Consider the following 15,898-nt stretch of genomic DNA (forward strand, 5'->3'; position numbering starts at 1 on the left):
TCTGGTTATCTCCCGCTTGGACTACTGCAATGCACTCTACGTGGGGCTACCTTTGAAGGTGACCCGGAAACTGCAAATAATCCAGAATGCGGCACTGGTGACTGGGAGTGGCCACTGAGACCGTATAACACCAGTCCTGAAAGACCTACATTGGCTCCCAGTACTTTTCCGAGCACAGTTCAAAGTGTTGGTGATGACCTTTAAAGCCCTAAACGGCCTCGGCCCAGAATACATGAAGAAGCATCTCCACCCCCATCATTCAGCCCGGACACTGAGGTCCAACTCTGATGGCCTTCTGGTGGTTTCCTCACTGCGAGAAGTGAGGTTACAGGGAACCAGGCAGAGGGCCTTCTCAGTAGTGGCACCCGCCCTATGGAATACCCTCCCACCAGATGTCAAGGAAATAAACAACTATTTGACTTTTAGAAGACATCTGAAGGCAGCCCTGTTTAGGGAAGTTTTTAATGTTTGATGTTTTATTGTGTTTTAATATTCTTTTGGAAGCTGCCCAGAGTGAGCGGGGTATAAGTAAATAATAATGATGATGATGATGATGATGATGAAATACTGCATTTGGAGGCAGTTCCCCCCCAATGAGCTCCAATCCATTTTGTAAATGTTAACCATATATGAAGACCTCTATGCTCCCTCTCTGCCCTGGTGTAGACAGACAGCAGACAATCCAATCATACTGGTGTGTACAATGACAAATGGATGTGATTTGAAACAAGCTAAATAAATAATCCCAACCTCAGTGTGTTTTAAGATGATAATGTGAGCACAGCCATGGTTACTTCCCACAGCAGTGGCCTTGAAGGAAGAAATTAGGGCAGAATAATTTCGGAGAGGATCACAATCCAAACATCTATACAGTACCAGCATGACATGAAGTGAGACAACGGTAATTTCACTCTTTCAATCACCAGCTATACTCCTTTTCATTATTAAAAAATAAAGCAACTAGTAATGAACACTGTATAAATGTGATATTCCCCATATATGACTGGGGAGATTATTCCCACGTAGAGGGGGAATGTGACCATTGTCATATATGAAGAATGGACTTGGAATGTAACGTTCACAGCTTCTTATTGTTCTCCACTGTGAGATGCTCCATCAACCACAGTTTCAAAAGATGCACAGATGCCACTAGCTTCTTTTCCAACGATCATCAGACATTTCAATGAAGCAATTTGCCTCCTATTGAAAAGAATGCATGTAAAATGCAGGCATCTTCTATCACAAATTGTTGCTCTTGATTGAGACTTGCGCTGTTAACCCAGCTGGACGGCTGCAAAAGCAAACAAACAGAAAAAGGCTCTGTGGGGATTGGAATCAAGTTAACAAGGAGCATCTGCAGCATTTTAATATTTTCCTTCCCAGGAAATAGTTCTCTGTTACTAACCAGACGAAACCTGAAATGGGGGCTTAATAGCTTAATTCAAGGTTAGATGAAATACAAGTCACATGCAACTTCCCAGGCACTTCTGCACAGAGCTCTGGAACTAGCAAATTTATTCTAAAATGAACTTCTCATCCTCATTATTCTACATTCATTTGGGAAACCGTGGCAATGCCATGATCCAGAGAAGGGAAAGGGAAGGAGAATTTTGCACAAACACTGCCACAATCACATGATAACGTAATTGATTGGAGCTGGAGAGTGGAAGCTTTTCACGGAGCAGAGCATTTGTTAGGAAGAAGCTACTTATAGAGCTTAGCAGACACAAATCGGGACCGGGGAGACGAATCCTTTAACTGAGCTTATCAGTTGTAAAGCCAGGTATATATATGGAGAGAGGGAGAGAGGAAGTCACTGAGAGTTATTGGAAAGGGCAAGTTTCTGTCCTACAGCAGCTGTTTTGGGCATGGAAACCCATTGCTGGACTTGCTTGGTTCCTTCTTGAAAAGCTATCCAGTAAGCCTGATCCTTGGCAATAAGTTTCTGTCATGTTCTAAAGGCAGAATTCCATGCAAATAGAATCCCTTTGTGGTGTTTTCTTCCGTTCCCAGTTCCTCAACTCATTCTCTGATTGTTCGAGAAGTTGACATCACAGAGAAATTGCATCTGCCATATGAGGACTGGCATTTGCAATATACTTACAGTTTTCATAGGCCAATAATGTATAATAAAAGCTGAAGCCCTCTGGTTCATGGAAGATTTCCACAATGTGTGTGAGTTCTGAACATTTGCCCATCCCCAGTGCAGCTTCCTAGGAAAGTAGCTCCTTTACTTGCCTCTTGTCTTGAGGGAAGAAAAAATAGGATACAGCCTGGGTGGCCCAGATCCAAAATCCTTTGATTTGATGGGCAAAACCTCCTAGTGACACTATATGATACAATGGAAGTATTTGGCAAGTTTAACATCAGAATGCTTTATATGACAATTATCTGCTACACTCCAGCAGTTGGAGACCCCAAAGTTGTTTCCTTCTTCCCAAGGCTTCTAGGAAGAAAAACCAGACAAATAAACCATAGGTTTTACCTGCAGTAAACTAGGGGTTCCCAGACTGCAGTATGTCTGTAAACATGTAATAAAAGTCATACAGCTTCTAACACAGTATGTTATGGTAGCTATAGCAGGCAGCAATTTTCAAGTTGCCTAGGAGAGGAAAAGCTTGGGAAGTTCTGACCTAAGTAATAGTAACCCCCCCGCACCCCGTTGTTTTGCCAAATGCAAGATGGTTCTTTTAAAGTTAGATTCAGAAGCAATACAAATGCAAGTGGGCGAGAAGATTAAAGATTTTATTCCCAAATAGCAAGCAAAATATACATTACCCAGCAGCGCTTCAATCTGCCACTGAGAAGCACTGTGGCCACTGCTGAGCTTCTGACTGACATGCCCCCAAACCAGATATTTTATAGACCTGTGTCCTGTTGGGCTAATACAGGCTCAACCAGAACTACTTTACATCAAAAGACAAAAATGCCAGGCTATACATAAAAGGCTTTGCTGACCAGTGTCATCAAAGACCTTTTCACAAGGGATATTGAAAGTAATGAAACACAGATAGGAAAGTTAGGAAGAGACCAAAGAAGGAAAGGTTGACCATGTCAGATCATTATCTCCTCGAAATTACAATAATCCTCCACAATAATTATCCCATACATCCGTATACCACCAGTATTAACATTTCCTTGATTATTTGTGAGGAAGCCATGGCACTTAAATCAAATCCGAGACCTGGGAGAAGAAGCGATGGAAGAGGACTAGAAGAAGTTTAAGAACTATCTGCAGAAACACTGCAAAGTTTATGAATGCTAAAATGATGTTGGATAGAAAAACAATATGGCATTAGTGATACAGTGTTAAAAAAGTATGCAAAAATGTAACAGAAAAAGGGCGAAAGAACAAGGTTATATTATGTCAAAAGTAAACAATATGTTAAAGGTGTTTAATTATAAGGAGGAAAGATCGGAGACATAATAGAAGTGATTATAATAATTAGAAATGAGTTTTGAAAGAGGGTAAGGATTTGCTGTATCTGATTGGACAAAGAGGAACACAAAAAAGGGAGGCGTGAGGAGGTCAAGAAAGAAAGTTTTGTAAACATGATTTTAAGAATTGGAGTTTTTATTTTCAGTTTTTTCTTTTTTTGGTGTGGGCTGGTGACTGTTTTTGCTGTTTGTATTATTATTTTTTTTTGAAATATATATATATATTTTTTTTGAAATATATTTTGCCCTAAATATATTTTAAAAATTAAAAAAGGGGAAAAAAATAAATCAAATTCAGTTTTAAATGTGGATTTTCCCCATGGACTATAATATTTGAATCACTTTATAAATCTGTGACCAAGGGCTGTGTGTGATGACCATGAGATTGAAATCATGCCCCAGTTTCACACTTTGTAAAAATGACTCAGCTCAGAGCATTCAGAGGCAGCTTGACTGGACTCAGAGGTCTGAGACTGCTTCATTCCACCCAACCCATTCACCACAGAGAAATAAAAAAATATGGCTATAACATCACTTCTTTTTGACAGAAGTGGATGAAAGTTTCAGCTAAATTGGTTGTCTAAGTGGAGAAAGCCTGCCAAATTACAGGCAAATAGGTTTTTGCATGTGTGTGCTGGACACATCTAAAATGTTTATTTCCAAAACGAAATGGCTATTTGGGGGCAGAATAGGATGAATACTGCCAAAGTTCAAGATAAATGCTACAGTTTTCTCCCCACTTGTGATTCCCAGCAACTTTCTTTTTTTAAAGGGAGTCACAGCTTTTAGGAGTCTCATTTAAATCTCAAATTGTAGCTACAGCACAGCTCTGAATACAGTCTAATATTCCTTTTAACTTTGCCAAAAATATACATTTTAGGAACCCTTAATATTGCTGCAATTTACTTTAGAGTGTGAATTTCTAACTAGTTCTGGAATATATACACTGAAAAATAGAGATAATACAGTCAACGAAATAGATATGATTAAACACATATCAGAGCTCTAATATGCTGAGACTAAGGCTTTAATTTCCACTTTTAAATTTTATTATTTTTAATATGGCTATTATAATTTATCAACTAATAAACCAGAGAAAGTTAAATGACTAGCCCCTTAGATCATAGCTTCAAAGCAATTCCACTTGAAAGTGTTTAAACTAACTGCAACTTGAAAAAAGGCAAAATATATTTTTCTGTAATAAAATATTCCAAATTAAATGCTGTTATCTTGTTTTCAAGAGAAATGGACATGCATGTGGAATTCTTTCCCTCAACCCTTTTTTCTTTTTATAATGCCATACAAATGCATTTTGACAGCACTCAAACACAGACAAATTTTCCGGTCTCCAATCCTAACCCCACTTACATTGGTGCAAGAAACATTGCATTCAGTGGAACTTACTTCTAAGGAGATATGGTTAGGATTGCAGCCCAAGCATGATTAAGCAAGATTTAACATTTTAAAGTCCCATTTATTTCAATGGTTTATGCATAAATCTGTGATCTAATCTGGATTGGAGTATGACAATGACTACTCCCTTGATGATGTCTTATTAATTTATTCTATCCATTAACTTCATATTCACCTCAACATTAGTTGCTTTCAAATACTAGGAAAACATGGAATATTGTAGCTGGGAAGAATTCAAACAGCAAAGCTGAAATCCAATGCCTACTTAACCTGGGAGTAAATTCCTTTGAAACTCAATGCACTTAGTGGGCATAGATCCAGTGACTCTTATAGCAATATCAGTATCTATCAACCATATTTACATATCTACCTATATCTATCTATCTAAAGGGGAGCTGAAAGAGAATGATATATAGCATATAATATTTTTTTCATTGGTTTAACTCCAGGGAATAACAGGAGTTGGGAAGAAAGAGAAAAGTTGGCTGCTTAATTTTGAGAGGAAAGCATGCAGGAGTGGAATGAATCATATTCGGATATGCTTGGCTTTCAGCAGCAGCTTTTGATTCTGAAGACTTCCCCTATGCATGAGTCAACTGGGAGATTGCCCAGTCCCTGTCCACCCTTGAAAACTTTAACGATGTGTGAAACTTCATCAAGTTTGGATACTCAGTCTTCAATTGTTTCTGCATGCTGAATGTTAAACATTTAAAAAAAGAAGTTCTGAAGCTTGCGGCTCTGGAACTTCCTGCTATGATGAACAATTTATGCTTAGGGCAAACTATGTTCTGTGGAACAACTCCCTACCTCTTCAGACCCCTCTTCAGTAGACTTCAGCTTAGCAGTAACCCACACACTCCTGAAAAAGTAACACAAATGTGGGGGTGTTTGAAATGTTTTTCTGCTCCAAGTTTGGGGTAAGTAAGATGAAGCCCAACAGCCATGTGTGTTGTGTCAGGAGAAGGAAGCTGGCACGTGCCTCCTGGGATCAGTTTTTGCCTGATCCCAATTGGCTGGGAGAAAGCGGGGGGGGGGGGGGAGGACCCAATATATTTGTTTGGTTATCATTCACTTGGTTCTCTCATGTGTAAATTGAGTGTTTGATGTGCATAAAACTGGCCACTATGCACATTCATCTGCTTTCATGGATTATGTGTAAATTATTCTTCCACGAACAGGGAATTGTGCACATTTCCCAGTCAAAATATATGATCTCCAATTTTTTGACTAAATTTTGTCCATTCTCTGAAAATTATGCACCATCCTCCAACAGGCTTTGGGGAAGGTGCATATCTCGACTGCATTTTATACACTCGTTGGGCAGTGTATTCATTCTCCAGTGAGCATACATAGTCTCCAATAAGCATGCTTTTTTCTATTTCTTGTTGAGTGGAATCTGCACTCTCCAGGCTGCTTCTAACCCACTGCGTAAACTTACACTAGTTTAAGAGCCAGTGTGGTGTAGTGGCTAAGAGCGGTAGTCTCGTAATCTGGTGAACCAGGTTCGATTCCCTGCTCCTCCACATGCAGCTGCTGGGTGACCTTGGGCCAGTCACACTTCTCTGAAGTCTCTCAGCCCCACTCACCTCACAGAGTGTTTGTTGTGGGGAGGAAGGGAAAGGAGAATGTTAGCCGCTTTGAGACTCCTTCGGTTAGTAATAAAGCAGGATATCAAATCCAAACTCTTCTTCTTCTTACACTACCCACAACATACCATCCAATGATCAGCAGGAAGAAAGGTGGGGCTCCAGATAAATAGTTTTGTTTCTTGTTTATTAAATTTAATAAATAATTCAGAGAACAGTTGGAAGTGGTGAAAAGGGGATTGAGCTGCAAAAAAGGCTCCTTTGGAGGAAGAGGGATATAATTTGAATAAATAATAATTAAATATATGTGCCCAGAGCATGTACAAAAAGCATTTAAGATATGTGCATTGCCCAAGCCCTGTTGAGAATTATGCAAAATAGCCAGAGAATGGACAAAATTCATCAATATATGCACAGTCCTCAAAGCCTTTTGGGGATTGTGTTATGGTGACTGGAAAATGTGCAACATTCCCTCATCATGGAAAAATTATATGCACAATTTCAGTGAGGCCCGGTGAATGTGCACAATGACTAGCTGTTATGCATATTTACCATTCAATGTTCTGTAATATACTGTATTCAGAAAGAAAACTTTAAATGTTAACTGGGAACACGGGGAGATGCTGTACTACTCTGATAGTGATCATGTCCTGGATAAGAAAACTGTAGCTCTCCAGATGTTGATGGACTATACAGTTTCCAGTATCGCCGCCAATTGGCCATGCTGTCTGAGGCTGATGGGAGTTCATTGAGCAAACATCGGGGTGGGAACAAGTCCACCTGTTCTGTAGAAGGACTGTGTTGAAGGTCTCCTCCTTTGTAACAACTGCAGTGAAACATGCAGTACCGTGTCATCTTACTCCCAGAAGTCTGGGTTAGAGCAAGTCACTTCTCTTCTTCCTCATATCTGGATCCCAAGAGGAGAATCTGTTGCCCACCAGATGTTGGACTCCAATTCCCATCAGCCCCAACCAGCATATCCAATGGTCAGGGATAATGGGAGTTGCAGTCCCTGGAGCGGGGCATACATGCAATCTCACCTTTATCGGCTTCCCTACTGAACTTACCACTGATCTCCACGATCTGACGGCCTTTAAAGAGATTTTGGTGGTTTATATTTTTTTTGTTACATTGGGTAGAGGTGGATGTGAAACCACTGAACCCTAATGAGACTATTGCTGCAGTCCTATGTGCATTTACTTGAAACTCCTGTCAAAGAAATTGAGGCTGGCTTCTGAGTAAACATGCACGGCATGGGGCTGTAAATAAAGTGTGTGTGTGTGTGTGTGTGAGAGAGAGAGAGAGAGAGAGAGAGAGAGAGAGAGAGAGAGAGATCTGGCAGAAAAGCGTCAACATGCCTTGTGCACTCTCATTTTCCTTGGCTAATTCCCCTGCCCCCCCCTTCCGTGGCTAGGCGTGCACCTGTGAACACTGCAGGCAGGCTTTTAAGAAAATGAGTTTTGACATTCCTTTCCTCAAGATGAGCCCTTGTTTTTCAATTACTCCTTCCCCACTTTCGGAAGTTTCCTTGAGGTTAACAGACCCAAGGCTGTTTCCCAGCTCTCCGCCGGGTGGCAGCAGTGCCCTATCGCAGGAGCGCCTTTTGTCCTGACATCAAGTGCTAATGCAATTGACCAATCAGTGCTAAGATGATGGGAGGTTATTGGGTAATTGTATTTTACTGATCACAAGGGGGGGGGGGGCGATGTAGAGAGATGAAGGTAAAGGGGGGGGGAGATCGACGGAGAGCAGGAAAGCTTGTAAGCAATAAGGCTGGCCCGGGGCCCTCTCTCCAAATCTCGGGGTGCCATTGCATAGCGCAAAAGGCGAAAGAGCGCGAGCGCGCTGCCTGCAACTGGATCTCCGGCTTCTTCCTTTCCTTCCCCGAGGCGGGAGGGAGAGATCAAGGCGGAGCTGCTGGCAGGGCGGAGAGCGAGCCGCCCAATTGTGTGACCGAGTGATGGAAGGGCTGCAAGGAGCCGCGTCCGATCTCCTCCCAGGAATGTGCCAGCGGGACTGACATGTGCCGGAAGGCGGGGAGAACCGCCCAGCGCCGCTGCGCGGGCGCGGAGTCCAACTTGTGGAGCTGAGATAGAGAGCCGGGCGCCAGATCGCCTTCCTCGCTTGGCTTGCCGCGAAATTGCAAGAGGAGGAGGAGGAGGAGGAAGGCGGCGGTGGGCGGCGGGGAGCGGAGGGGGTGCCAGGGAACACAGCCCCCTCCCATCACGGCCATAATCATCGCCGCCCCCACTTTACATTTATTTTAAGGGTGTTTGGAGTGTGTGCGCGCGCCTCTCTCTCTCTCTCTCTCCCCCTCACCCCCCCCCCCCTCACCAGCCATCCCATATTCCCAAAGAACAACTTGATCACGGGCATCGTCGGTCCTGGAAAGGCTGGCTGTGCAAAGATGGAGAGGAAGGCGAAATGAAGAGGAAGGGAAGCCCCGGGCTGGTGAAATCCAGCGCGGAGGAGAAGAGGACGCCTCCCGCAGGGGGAGTTTGCACGCCGGGAAGGATCGGGAAGCAATAGCAGGACATGCGAGAAGAGAGGGGCTTTCGAAGCCACCCACCATGGGAGCGGACTCTCCTTTAACAAATAAATAAATGATGATCATGGATTCTTAACAGCTGGTGGGAATTTTATTTTCTCTCTCTTCCTGCTTTCTCCTCCTCCCGCCACCAAGCTCGCCGCCGCCGCCGCCACCATCAGCATCTCTTTGCATTTGATGTGCGATTCTGGGAGGGGGGAATGCAGAGGAGTTGGAGGCAAGGCGAACGGATATAATAACGCGGAGAGTTTGGCGAGGAGAAGACGCGGATGCTCCGGATTGCTGGCTTGCTCCTGGCTGAAATCAGAAATCCGATTGCGCACTGGGTTGTGATTGGAAATCTAATCAGATCCTGGGATCGGCGAGGGGGGAGAGCGTGAGAGCAGCGGAGGGGGGCAGAGAGGGAGAGAAGAAAAGAAGAGCCCCAAAGTTGGCGTTTCTGAGAAAATAATTTCATATGTTGCAAGGGGACGCGCCTCGGTGGAGGGCGGAGGGGGAGACACGGGAAGCGCGGCCGTGGGAACCCCCGATGTAACGTGGACGCACATGGATCCGCTCGCAGAGAAGGAGCCGCTTGGCCGGAGCTGAGCAGACAGAACAAAATCGTGTTATTAAACCAAACAGCGGCCGTTTCAGACAGACGGGGCTGCCGCTGCTGCTGGTGGTGGCGGCGGCGGCACGGGAAACCTTCCGCAGAAGGCAAAAACGCTTCTCTCCCACCGAGAGGGATTCCAAGGTAGCTGAGGATTGGAAGAAAAGGGGAGTTTGGGGGGCGGGCGGGGAGGATCCAGCATCCCCGGAGAAGATCCAAGGCTGGAATAAAAAAGTTTCTCCGAAGAGAAAGACTCCCCCTCCGCGGCGCGGAGAGACCTGACCTTCCGCTCGCTTTTTTTGAGCAGCGAGCGGGAGAGAGAAGCCAGCTGCGCGCCTCGCTTCGGCGCAAGTTGAGAGACGCGGGGACATTTGAAGCAGCAGCCACGTCCTTAAGAGCGACGGGGGGAGGCGAGCAGGGAGCCGCACCATGTAAAGGAAGGTGCCGCGGAAGCAGCCCACTCGCGGTGGATTGGAGCCCGAGCCCGCCTGGACTGAACTCTAGATGGAAAATTGCAGATGGATATTGAATTTCCTTTCTTTTTTCCTTTCCGTCAAATTGGATTTGCTGCCGAAATGATGTAGTTTTGCCCTCCGTGGTCTTTTTCTGTTTCCCCCCCTTTGTTTTCCCCCCACACCTTTCTTTTCTTTTTTTCTTTCCCCCCCTTTTCCCCATCGGAATTTCATTCTGGATATTTCCCTCCTTCTGGGCGATTTCTCAAAGACCGTGAGTGCCATTTTTCTTCTTCTCGCTTTCTGCTTCCCGTGTCTTGCTGCCTGCCATTAGACACATGTGATGGAGTTTGAACTGGGTTTTTTCCCCCCTTGGGATTGGGGGTGGTTGGCTGGGCTGGGAGGGAGAACCGCGAAACTCCATCCTAGCTTAATGTTTTGTCTCTTTGCGGGGGGGGGGGGGCGGTTGTGCCAGCGAGCTTTGCTCCGACGTTGCGGCTCTCTGGGTGATGCCTGTGCCTTGAGAGGGATTCTGCCTTCGGAAAGCCCCTGCAGTGTGTGACGGTGCGTTGCTTGATTCGCTCACTGGCCGAAGGCTGCCAGGTCTCTCATGACAGCCTGAGGAGTTTGATGTACACACACACACACACAGAGAGAGAGAGAGACAGAGAGAGACAGAGAGAGACAGAGAGAGAGACAGACTTGGGGAAGACGGAGATTGGAAATCGAAGGGATCCTATGTAAAGGGCACCATCCTGGCAGACCTTGCGGGGCAGACATGGTGTATGAATGTGGAAATATGGTAATAAGGCGAGCAGGTGGGAAAAGGGAGACTGTGCCTTTGGCATCCCATGGCTTACAAAAGGCGATTGAGGGAAGAGAATTTAGGGAGCTGCCCCCCAAATACACGCACACACCACAAGCGCACTCCGTTCTCCACCTCTTAGCTCATTTTGGCTGTGGTTTGCTGGGTAAATCCTTCCTGCTCCCCCAGGACATTCCTTTGGCAGCGAGATTATGGGTCCATCAGCAGAGACGTCACTATCTGATCTCAGCTACTATTAGTAATTCTGTGATTGTTTGCAGCTCATTCAGCTTTCCGACTTCTAGCCGGAAGAGAGGCCCATTGGATTCAGCGGGTCCTTTAGGACTGGGGGGGCAGGGGGCAACGGCTTGATCCCCAGCATGTTTACCCAGAAATAAGTCCTACTGTGTTCAAGGAGACTTGCACCAAAGTAAGTGTGCATCGGATCGCAACCTCACCCCTCACTGTGCCAATGCCAACAGCGCATTGGTGTTGACTGGTCTTCACCTAACTTGGTGGGGGAGCCAATAATTGTGGCCTATTTCTTTGATGGGGAAATTGAAGCTGGGAAGCATAGGCTGGATAACCTGTCCACTTAAGAACACTAACTCTCTGTTCCCCAAAGGATAAGATCTCATCTGCACGTGGATGTAGAGCGCGGAAGCAAAATCCGAAAAGAGCCAGGATTTAGCTTGACTTACGGTGGAATGGCAAGAAAAGTTGGGGGCTATTTCTTCCATAAAGGGATCCGTCTCTTTTGCTTTGCCTTCCTTGCCTGTGTGCACCACCACCACCTTGCTAAATGTGACTCCTTTTTTCACATGTGACTCATACTACCATGTTTGCCTCCATGTGCAGAGAATAACCCTGAAAGGCTTCAGGTGAAAATGTACCGTAAATCAAATAAAAATGGATGTAGGGGGCAAAGGGAAAATATTGTACTTCAATGAACTTTTCACCCCTCCCTCCAATCCCAGTCCTTTGTTTCTTTCTTACTGGAAGGTGGAAGTCTTCATTATTATTTTTCCTCCTCTTTCCATTTGGACAATCACTTCTGAAGTTGCTTCACCAACTGCCTACCCTCCTATCCAGCAGCATAAGCATTAGACATAATTCTGAGATATACTTCGAATCACCTGCTAGAAAGATGGGGTGGAAATCAGAGCATCTCTTTTTCAAAGGCATCCCCCTGCTTTGGCCCTTGATTTGAGTGTTAGTTACTTGGAAAGCAGCAAACCTTTGACCCAGCTTTCAAGTGTGTCCATCTGATATTTTTTAACGCAAACACACATGTACACATGGAGGGAATTGTGAATCGGGTCCTAATCCTGCAATGCCTTTAACAAGACACCCAGTAAAGAGTCACTTCCATTCTTTACATATTTCCCTTAATTAAACAAGTTGAATTGTGTTATCAGGCAATTATTTATTGTTGGTGCCCATGGGGGGATATATTAGTCAATCTAGGAAACTGGTTGATTCCCCTTTATCCTGCTTGTGCATATTCTGTCATAAATTGCTGTCCTGCTATGGACAGTTCTTGCGGCAGCAATGATGGAGCACGAATGGATATTATGCTGGTGCCAAACAAGTCCCGAAAGGAGATGGAGAAGGCAAAGATAGTGTGGAAAAATCAATCCTCTTGCCACAGGATCACTCTGCTGTTATCCCATAAATCAGAGATCATTAGGCAAAGCCACCCTGCCATTTGACAGTTGGGTACTGCCATCACTATTTCATGCTGGGCCAGAGAAGCTACAAGGATAATACCTAAGCCCTGAAATGTCACTAAGTATGTGTGTGGGAATGGTCACAAACTGGGGATGCAACAGGAACAAACCTCACTGCTGTGTAGGAGTGACTGCGCGCTTGCAGAGATGCTAAATCCAGTTAGTATGGGAGCTAAAAGCATGTGGCTCAGGCTGAAGTTTAGTACTCTCCATCTTGTAATGGGAGGGACTTTGACATTCAGGTGTGCATTCCAGTATTGCTCAGGGGAAATGTTGGAAGCACCTAAAACATGCTCAAAAACTTTGATTTGCCCCTTCCTTATATTGGATGAGCAACACTGATTCCATAGTCGCCTGAGTGGAAATTTTATGTGGCTGACTCTGTTTTCTTTTGCCTGTGTCAGAATATAAGTGCAACATTCATCAGCATCTGATAATTAGCCAAGATGCCTTCCTATTTTTTCAGGATAAAGGGGTAAGCAACTCTGCAATTACATCAGGCAGCTAGGAAAGTGACAGCCTGGAGTGTGTGAATAGGGAACAATTTTGTGTATAAAAAAAGAAATGCATGAATTGCCAGTGAAAAGGAACAAGCACTGGCTCTAAAAGGCTTGTTTCATTTGCTGTGCTTGGTCTTGGACGATCCAAGATTAGCTAATCTAAAAATGAAAATGATTCTTAGCCGCCTGATAGTTAATGATGCAAAATATTTACCATCAAAATCTTGGAAGCAATGGTTTCACACTTCTGAGGTGTATATAGTTTCTGTTGGGTAGAAGGTTAGTCCTTTGCTTTGCCTTTTCAGAAAGCCAGTGAAAGATCCAACATCATAACAGTATATGTTTATCTTATGAATATATCTTAGAAAATTTCCTTTTCTCCCTTTTCTCTCTGTGTGTGTGTCCTATATATGTATAGCATTTACATATCTCTGTCCTGATACTTTTGAGTTATGGGGATATGTGGACAGTTTATGATGAGATAGCTCTACATTCCATTCCATAAAAATTGGCAGTATAAAAACAGTGTATGCATACAATATATGCTGATATGTACATGTATTATCGGGGACTTGAAGGCTATAACTTGAATTTTGCAAAGGTTTCTCCTCTTGTTCCTTTAGAATAAGGAATGAGTTGCTGTAAGGCATTAAATATGCATTTTGGGGGAGTTAAAATTATCTACAGGGCATTTTGAATGAGAAAGTATAGTCTGCAGAACTGCAGTGTAAGAATATATCTTTCTACTAATGTGTCTTCACATTAAAGAGGTTTTTGGTCCATTAATAAGAATAACCAGTGATGCAAAATCCTGTAAGCAGAATTCAATGTGGATCCTTTTCTCAAGATGTGGGTACCTATTTAAAGACCAACTCAATTAATTTTTAGAGAAACAACATTGCTAATTGATAATGGCAGTGCTTTACTAGCCATGGGGATCTTGATCCTGCAAGCCATTATTTATAGCAATAGACCCTTTAGTGTGGACAGCCCATTTTCTCTTTAAGCAGGATTTATTTCACTTTGCAAAAAGCTGAGAGATGTGATGTTGGGCTGTGATTTATCTTAAGCTTACAAAAAGGAAGCAACTTTTCTCCCTGAAAAGGTAATTGTTGACTTTCCTAGACTGATCAAAGGACTGGCAACATATTTTATGCACTGACTGGTAAATTTTCATAGTGTTGCATAACCCTCATGCAACAGCAAGAAAGGATACACATGTTACTAGAAAATCTCTAAGCTGTTCATTGCACTTTCCTGCAGCGATGGCTGTGTGTTTGCTTAGCTAATATGTGGTTGATTATTAATGTGGCAGAAGTATGTATATGATCCATTTGTACTGATTAAAGGAGAGGGGATGGGAAATAATGTTGTTGCAGACTAAAGAAAGGCTTAAAGACATACACACACACACCAAGAGAGGGGGCATTTGCATTTGGTATCCAAGGAAGCAAATACAGAAAGCTGCAGTTTTTTCTGTGCATTGTATAAATGTTGCCATAGTGATGTTTCAGGGCATGTTGTGTGGTTTTTGTGTGTGTGTTTGTGTGTGTGTCCCACTCTGTAGAAGAGCTTGTCTCCCTTCTTCCTGTCTTTTTTAATCTGGTTCACAACAACAAATATTTATACAGAACTCACTACAAAAAGAAGAAAGAGAAAAGCTTGCCTGTTTCCTGTTCCTATCCCAAACTGTTAATGTTCTAGACTAGAGCCCTAACTGGGAGCTCAAGTTCCACAGCAGAAGAGGAGTATGAGACACGTTCCTCATGCTGAGACACTGAAAATATTACAATATTTTCTGTAGTGGTGGTATGTTAATTGGATCGCTCCAGGCGAGTGAAGTGTAGCTGTTGTTGACAATTAGAAACAACAGCAAACCTGCGTGGGAAGAATCTTTATCCCTGTAACTTCTGGGCAGACTACAATGCCTATCAGGCTTAATGCAGATTCAGAAACATGTATAAAAAGATCCTTCACTTGTGATTTTGCAAGCCAAGGAACAAAACCATCACTGTGGGTTGGGGGAATGGGAAAGTGTACTGGTAGATGGAAGGAAAGTCCGTTTATCATTTGCTGCAATATGTTTGACTGGTTTTTGTTTCATTTTTTAAAAATTAGAATTAAAATTAATGGAGTTTTTTGTATTGTTTGTTTCTGGTTTACTCTGAGAACCACTAATCTATAATCATAGCTATGAAAAACAGGAAACCATTAATGCTTCTTTGTCTTGAAAAGCCACAGAGATTCAGAGCCTGGACATAGCTGTTGAACAAATGGATCTCTCAGTATTTATCCTGCAGCAGCAGGATTGATGCAGCTTGGTGTAAGCTTAACTTTCAGAAGCCAGGAAGCATTTTAATGATGCAGCGCTTGCAATTTATGGGATTTTCACCCCATAAAGCCTAAAGACAACTGGCAGGGTTTTCTCTCAGTTTTTATTTTATTATGCATAAGAAGCGTTCTGGGACACCCCCAAATTCATTTTGCATCTTCTTCCTTACACATTTCAGAAATAAATGCCTGAAAAGTTCATGTTGCATATTTGAGGTGCTACATGGGAAACCAGAGGACCCCTCAACAAGAGGAGCTTATTGCTTAGGCAAAGGCAGTTCTGTCCTTTTCCCTTTGCCTACATCCACAGGTGTCAAGCCTTGACCCAAAACACAAGGCTCCCTCATGTGCGATGCAATCAGCAGGGTCATCACCTCCAGATGCGAGGCAGCGGCTCATTAATTCCCTTGTCAGGTCTGAGAGTGAGGAAGCTGATATCAGGTGGTCTTGGAGATTTCAGTTGGCTTTCTGCATGCTAGACTGGAAAACATTCAAATGTCATT

The 15,898-nt window shown here is 43.6% G+C and overlaps 1 protein-coding gene across 4 annotated transcripts in view; it reads left to right on the plus strand.

The window, feature by feature from the left end:
• LRRC4C (leucine rich repeat containing 4C) overlaps nt 1–15,898 on the plus strand; it is a 621,269-nt gene that overhangs the window by 472,277 nt on the left and 133,094 nt on the right. For 2 of the 4 annotated variants that reach the window (XM_079951501.1, XM_079951504.1), the window contains exon 1: nt 8,178–10,303. The exons of the other annotated variants lie outside the window; for them this stretch is intronic. The gene's annotated coding sequence lies outside the window, so the exon portion shown is untranslated. Of the gene's footprint in view, nt 1–8,177; nt 10,304–15,898 lie in introns of those variants that run through there. 4 annotated transcript variants of the gene reach the window in all.

This window comes from Podarcis cretensis (genome assembly GCF_951804945.1).
Source record: "Podarcis cretensis genome assembly, chromosome: 1".
NCBI lineage: Eukaryota > Metazoa > Chordata > Lepidosauria > Squamata > Lacertidae > Podarcis > Podarcis cretensis.